Genomic DNA, 7839 nt, shown 5'->3' on the forward strand with positions numbered 1-7839 from the left:
CTAGGGAGTATTTATATATATAAATATATATGGATAAATGGAATCTCACATATACACTCTTTTGTGTCTGGCTTCTTTCTTTTTTGTGGACAAGCATATTCATTTCTTTTGGGTAATACCTAAGAGGGGAATTGCTGGGTCATTAGGGTAGGTATATGCTTTAGTTTTATAAGATAACTGTCAGACCTTTTCCAAAGGCCCATCAACAAAAGAATGCATAAATACATTGTGGTGTATTCATATTATGGAATGCTGTGCTATGGTTAAAATCAAGTAGAGCCACATGTATCAACATGGGTAAATTTCAAAAACATAATTTTTGGGGGGGCATATTTTAGATCAAAACATGCAGTATGATACCTTTATATAAAATTTGAAAGCTTGTGAAAGAAATATTATATATAGTTATGGATACTTACTTATGCAGTAATAGCATAAAAGCAAGCTTTGCAAAAATAATCAATTTCAGGATAGTGGTATCTCAGGTGGGGGTTGGAGAGACGAATGGGATCAGAGGGGTTCATGATTGGCTTCAACTATATCTGTAAAGTTGTATTTCCTTAAAAACATCTGAAGCAAATATGGTAAAAGGTTAAGATTTTATAAAGTTGGGTGCTAGATACATGTTCCTTATATTAATCTCTAGTTTTTGGTTCACCTTATCTAAGGTGCTGCCCCTGCCCTCTACTTCTGCAGGTGGTGGAGACTGGGCTGAGCCCGGATGTGGGAGCAGAGCTGCTCGCTCCCACTCTGTCTCACTCACGCGGCTGCCACGGTTCAGGGGAAGCTCCCCAGAGACCCCAGGTAGGATGGCCTGGCAGACAGCACCCTGACCTGCTCCCGGTTACCGCAGCCTTGCAGATGACTTCCAGACCTGCCTTCCCCACCTCACTCCTAAATTTAGGTCTGTGACCTGGACCTAGCTCTCCCTCCAATCCCAGTTCCAAATCCTACTTAAAATTGAGTTTATTTTAAAATATCTGTTCTGTTCCATTGTTTTGGGGTTTTTTCTTCAGGAACTCTGACTTTACACTTGTGTAATTTCCTTTGTCTGTCTTCCCTATCACTCCCTCTCAATGATTTTTATTCATTTCCATTTTATCTTCTTCACTTTTATTTCTATTCTTTTTATCTTCCATGGTGTCCCTTAGATTGGTGTCTCCTCTCTCTTGTGTTTCTTGTAATTTGGTTTTTGTATCTGAAATGTTTTGTATTTATTTTTCTTACACTTATTTAGTAAATCTACCCATTTCTGTTCCCTGTCCTCCTCTGGTCTGTCACCTTCCGTTCCTTGACCTGACCATCCCTTCCTTGAGTTATTTCTGCTTTGTCAGCTCCCTGCATAGCTGCCACTGCCTTGTTACATTTTTGAAAATTCATAATAGGATGTTGGGTTAAAATTTTCTTCTGCTTTGTGGCCACATTTCTCTGATGAGTTTTCGTAGTCTGCAGGGAAGTTTTGTTACTCCTTTTCAGATTTTCTTCTGACGGTACCTTTGTATAGGTGTTTTTCTTACAGTACCTTTGATTGGATGTTGAGTTATAAGTTTTTATTGTTTTGGAATGAGTTGGATTTTTCTAAAACAACTATTGGCAAGAGAATCCCATGATAGGAACAAGGGAGCTTTCCTCATTTCTCAGCTCAAGGCTTCCTTCTGTCGGTCTGGGGGTGTGTACTTTACTTTAGGGCACCTACCTGTAACGGGACCTCCTCTCAATTTAGGATTCTAACCTGGCTCAGCTGAACTCCTACAACTAGTCTGGAGCTCCCCTGGTTCCTCCCCCAGCCACTGGTTTCCAGGCATTCTGCCCCTTCCTGCCAGCCTGCTCTTCTCTTTTTCCTAAGCTGCACCCGTGGGTCCTCCAGGCACTTACGGATTAATTTCTTCCTCTCCCAGTATTCCTGCCCTCTTCCTTCTTAATCCTGCTCACATCTATTCCCACCCAGGCTGAGCACTCTCCTGAGTTGAATTTTTGCTGAGAATTGCTGTACCTCCACCCTCTGGACTCTTGTGCCATTTCTGGTCTTCCCTGGGGCACCTGCTAAACCGCACGTTATGGTTTCCTGTGCTGGTTCGGGGAGGGGGAGTGATGCTATACACCATATGAAGTTTGTGAAATTTCTCACTTCCTGGTTTTACTGAAGATGTAAGCATGTAGGCGTTTCATACCCTTGTTCTCATTGCTCTGAATGATTTTCAGGAAAATTGGAAAGATTCTGAACAAAGCTGTCACCACGTACCCATCAGGCTGACCTAGAGTCCTTAGCCAGGCATTCGAAGCCCTCCACAGGCTGACGTTGGTTTTTCTCCCTGCTCTTAGGTGTGACCACGGGTCCAGCCAGACTAATCTCCCACCATCCCAGGGACTCACCATGCACATTCCTTCCTCTGTGTTCTAGCTGTTTTCCACAATTGCAGTGTTCCCTTCAGGGGCTTCTTTACGGTAGCCATTGTTTTTGGTGACCCAGCATGTATTTCTCCCTTTCTCTACCACCCATCAACAGGGATAGATGCATAAACCCAGCTTGTTAATCATGGTGCCCCTTCCCTGGGCAACAGTTTCAGGGAAAGCTGAATGGTCCAAGTAGGGCCAGAGTCCCTCCCTGACCTCCTTCCACTAGAGCTAGCTGGGAAGCCTGCCTCTTGCCTCTGGTGTCACTATGTCAAAGAATATTCATCTGGAAGAACACACCACCTGCAAAATTAAAGGATATGGTGATAGAGAGAGAGAGAGTTTCCTTGTTTAAGTCTGGACCCACCCTGAAGTTCCTGGTGACATAAGCCAGTCAATCACAGTTTAGATTAAGTGCAACTGAAAGACTCCTAACAAACACACCTTACTGTGTTCTCCCATCACCCTGGTGTTTTTACCTATTGTAACACACATCACACCATATGGTGATTGTAATTGCCTGTTTTTGTTTATATGCCCCACTGAAAGCCCTTCACCGCAAGGTCCACACTGTTCACCATTGGGTGCCTGGTACCTTGCATTATGCCTGGCCAGCATTGGGCCGTCATTTAGTATTCAGTTGAAACTTCATTTCTGCCTTTCCTAATTCTTCCCATCACTCAAGGTCTTAGACTCCAAGTTCTTTGTGAAGCATTCCACATCAAGTTGAAGAATCTACATAAAATGTCCAGGATAAAGCAGGCTCTCATCAGAGCTGCATCCTCCTCGTCCCTAGTTACTCGAGTCAGAAGTGATGTCTCCCTCGTGGGAGCTCCTATATCTCATTTAATCAAATGGTATCTACTCATACTGTCTTAAAAGAGAAATGCAAATGACTTATAACTAACGTAAGTTTTCAAATGTGATTGTAAATGCCAGAAGCAAGGACCTAGTACAGTGCCTCATATAAAAGAATCCACAGTTGTTGAATATACAGCTGAATATACAGCACAATGATCAATACTTTAGAGGTTAAATGGAAACCGGTAGTCTGTTATTGGCTGTGGGAGTCCTTATGTTAAGTGAGTCACGGGGTAGATTCAAAGGAACCTGAAAGAAGGATAAAGCTGAATCACACTTTTGCAGAATGCATGAATGCTGTTTGAAAATCGAATTAAGCCATAACAACTGACCACAGCTGAAAAATAGTCGTGGTTATTTTCTACGCCCAAACGTCTCATTACTTGGTAAAGGCTGTTAACTTGTCCAAGCTGAATAGTTGGAAGGAGAAATGAGGCATGAGGAGGGCAAGTTAGAGTTTATTGTGCCTTCCATTTCGATAAGGGGAAACTGAGTGTGGCTAGGAAAAGAAGCCTGAAACTCTGGCTCTAGAACTATGTTCATACCTCTCGTATCAGCCTCATATTTTTTTTTGGCTGTGTCTTCCATATATAATTAGTGATAGTCTGATTGATTCAATTCTTCTGGTGGAATGTAAGCTCCAAAAGGCCAGGGACTTGGTCTGTCTTGTTCAATGCTGAGCCTCCCAACACCTAAAACAGTGCCTAGTCCTTGTGCCTGGGGCCATAGTAGGAGCATCCATATTTATTGAATTCATATCTCTATAATACTGGGCACAGCTTGTTTACCTTTTATGTATCTTGCTAAAATATTTATATGTCCAGATTTCCTTTTCTGATGCAGATGTTAAAAGAACATCTTCAACTCCAAGTTCCATGATATCAGTGACCTCCAGTGTCTTATTCACTAAAGTATCTCTAGTGCCTAAAACAGGGGACATTCTGTCAATACTTATGGAATGAATGATTTAAGTATTTGATTAGTGAATTTTAAATTGAACGAAAAAATGGAAATGATTGGCTCAGACTTTTTGGGGTTTTTTTTGGAAACTGTTTATTTTCCGTCAACCTACTTTCATTTTACGAGTTTGCGGAAGAACAGCTTAAGACCACTCAGTGGTTGTTCCTACCCATTCAGTGGCCTGATCACTGGGAGCTGCAGACCAGTCTTCAGTGAGGGACTACTGAATAGGCACAGAGGGCACCTGCACAGCTTCGGACCAGTCTGCCACCTCAGGTTGCGTAGCAGTGAACTCAGACGCTGGAGCAGATCATTCACCCTGAAATTCCTCCGTGGTCACAGCCTTCTCAGCTGCCGCCTGCTCTTCCTTTTCAATCTCTTCAGGATCTCTGTAGAAGCAGAGATCTGGTATGACCTCCCATGGGTGTTTGCGGGAGATGGTCCACGCATGCACAAAACTTCCCGGGCGAGCGTCCACTACATCAGACCCCCTGAGTGAGTTCCCTTGTTGTTGCATGGGAGGCAATGTCCACATAACACAGAGGAGAGTCTGTGTTACACAGAGCAAAGGTAGGCAGGTTAGCGTAAGAGGCCTCTGTGAGAGGCTGGTGGTCAGCCCTGGGATCAGTAACCACCGGAAGTCTTGGCTCCCGGAAGGCTTCCTGGATCTGGTTAGTGAAGATTCCAGGAGAGAAGCAGCCAGCAATAGGAGTGGCTCCAGTGACAGCAGCAAACTTCAGCACAGCTCACTGGCCAGTATTCCTAGAGGATACGACACTGACATCAGCTGGGTTTTCAATGGCAACAATGGCACGAGCTGCCAGCAGAAGCTTCTCCCAGGTTCTCTTCAGATTTATGTTGTAGACGCCATCACTTTTCCTTTTGTAGATGTACTGTTCCATTTGGAAGTCTAGGTTGGTGCCACCTAAGTGGGTTCCTGCTGCAAGAAATTTGAGTACATCCTCCTCCTTCATTTGCAGGAAATCAAGGGCTCCGGACATTGTGAAAGTTTCCCTTTAAGTTACAGTGGGAATCCAGAACAACGCGGTATGGACCCCTGTCTGGGTAGTGTGGAAGGGGCTCAGACGTAGTTAGAATGTTCTACTATGTTTGTTTTAACCTCTACAGTTTATAAGTACCCTCACAAATATCCCCTCACTTGAATCTTACAACAACCCTATGAGATTTATTTTGTCAGTTTTGTAGATGAGGAAAAAGGCTCAGAGGAATTACGGGGCTTGTCTAAAGTTACATAGTTGGCAGATTGGGACTTGAACCCTAGACTTGACTCCAAATTGTATGATCTTTCAACTTTTTCATGGATACCAATTGAAGATGAGGTGGAATTGTTAGAACACTGTCAACATTGTATCATTGGAATTATAGAATCTTAGAGGTGGAAGTGGCCTTACACATCACAAATTCCAAACCCCTCTCTCATTTTTCAAAATAGGAAAAAAAAGGTTTGGAGAATTTCTATGACATGTCTAAAGGCACACCTCCGGTTTGAGAAGTCATTACGCCGAAGCTGGCTCTTCCACTGACTGCTTCTGGCTTGTCCTCAGATCTCACTGTCAGTTGGAGATTGTGGACTGAGCTTGTGGGAGACCAAGCTCCCCTCTGCTTTCCTGCATCAGAGGCCCCGGACACCGGGCCCTTTCTGACAGGAGCCTGGCCCTCGCTGAAGGAAACAGGGTTTTTCTCTCTCCCCCTTTCTGTCATTTCTTTTTCCTCTTTCTTATTTACCTAGCAGGTGAGGGGCGAGGGTTGTAAAAGAGGCATCCAGTCTTCAAGGTTCCCTACACCCTCCCCTATAAGACCTGGTTTTGATAAAGGTTTCCAAGTTTGAAAGTTAATAAAAATAATGCCACTGACCTCTTCATTTATTTATTGTTTTTGAACTGTCTACACCTCAGAGTCCAGTGTTGTTTTCCTTTCTTTCTATGATGCCCTGGGTATAGACCCTGCTGGCTACCTGAGGGTGCGCTTTGCACAGAATCCAACAGAATCTTGCCCCTGTCTTGTAGGAATAGCTACCAGGCCTTAGAGAAGATAGATTCCATTGTTTGGCTTTGCACATCACAGTTTTTTTATGAGTCAAATCTGATAACAGAAGAGCACAAATCTAAATTTTACCAGTAATCAAAGAAGTGTAATGAAATACCCTCTTGACTATCAAATAGGCAAAAAGTAGAGAGATTGATATTTTGTACTGGCAAGAGGGTGAGAAAACGAGCGCTCATATGTTGCTGCTATAAATATGAATTGCTGTACCTTTTGGGAATGAGGCCAGCTATCTATTAAAAAATACAGAGATTACATTCAGTACTGTCATTTTTGTTCATTTAGCCTGTGGAAATCAAGGTTCCAGTTTGTAAGGTTATATGTTCAAGAAAGTTTACTAAAGCTCTGTTTGTAATTGCAAAAACCTAAAAACCCCTTGAATTTCTGTCAGGAAACGTTGAATAAATTATGGTTTATCTGTAATACAGAGTATATCATATAGTAATAAAGTCACAGAGTAACATTCATGGAATTATCTTACTTTTGGAAAAAGCAAGAAAATCTTCATATGTGTGTATACGTGATTACAGATCTTCCTGGACTTATGATGGGGTTACATCCCAATAAACCCATTGTAAGTTGAAAATGCATTTAATACACCTAACCTTCCGAACTTCATAGCTTAGCCTTGCCTACCTTAAACGTGCTCAGAACACTTCTATTAGCCTAGAGTTGGGCAAAATCTTTGAACACAAAGCCTATTTTATAATAAAATGTTGAATATCTCATGTCATTTATTGAATACTTTATTGAAAGTGAGCATCAGAATAGTTGTCAGGGTACAGAATGGTTGTCAGAGTATTGGCTGTTTCCCCTTGTGATGGTGTGGCTGACTGGGAGCTGCGGTTTGCTGCCACTGCCCAGCATCTCGAGAGTATCAGACCACATATCGCTAACCTGGGAAGAGATCAACATTCAAAATTCGAGTACAGTTTCACTGACTGCGTGTCGCTTTTGAACTGTAGTAAAGTCAAAAAATAGTGAGTCAGGGAGTTCCCTAGTGGCCTAATGGTTAGGGATTCGGAACTTTCACTGTGGAGGCCGGGGTTCGATCCCTGGTCACAGCTAATAAAATGTATGCCTCGAGGGTAGAATTGGGATTGGGAAACAGACATCAACATATCTGTGTTGTTTGTCTTGTTATAACGAGCATGCATTGATTTTGTGATTTTTTTTTTTAATAAAGTGAAAAAATTTTGAGAGAGTGGGTTTGAGAGATAGATGGGTTATAATCTATTTTCTGTCACTTAATAGTTGTGAGAGGTTTGGTGAAGTACTTAACCTCAGTCCCCATCTGTAAAAGGGAAATAATATCTACATCACTGTGTTTGATTAAAGGAAGTAAAGTATACAAAGCATGTAGCACATTGGAATCCATCTATAAATGTTAGTTTCTTTTTCCCTCTACACAAACAATTTGGAGTAGAATATTAAAACACATGCAAAATGTGTTGGCGCTGCTACCAGTGTGTGTTATCCTGATGTGCACAGTGTGGCATTGGCCTACCAAAGGGGTGATTTAGTGACTCTGTTTGCCCCCTTAATCCTTATAGAGACGAA

The 7839-nt window shown here is 42.4% G+C and overlaps 1 pseudogene; it reads right to left on the bottom strand.

Annotated features, from left to right (window-relative positions):
• Window positions 1-4357: 4357 nt before the first annotated feature.
• On the bottom strand, window positions 4358-5223 carry LOC133076993 (small ribosomal subunit protein uS2-like; annotated as a pseudogene).
• Between the last annotated feature and the right edge of the window lie 2616 nt (window positions 5224-7839).

The sequence above is a fragment of the Eubalaena glacialis genome, chromosome 17 (genome assembly GCF_028564815.1).
Source record: "Eubalaena glacialis isolate mEubGla1 chromosome 17, mEubGla1.1.hap2.+ XY, whole genome shotgun sequence".
NCBI classification, from domain to species: Eukaryota; Metazoa; Chordata; class Mammalia; order Artiodactyla; family Balaenidae; genus Eubalaena; species Eubalaena glacialis.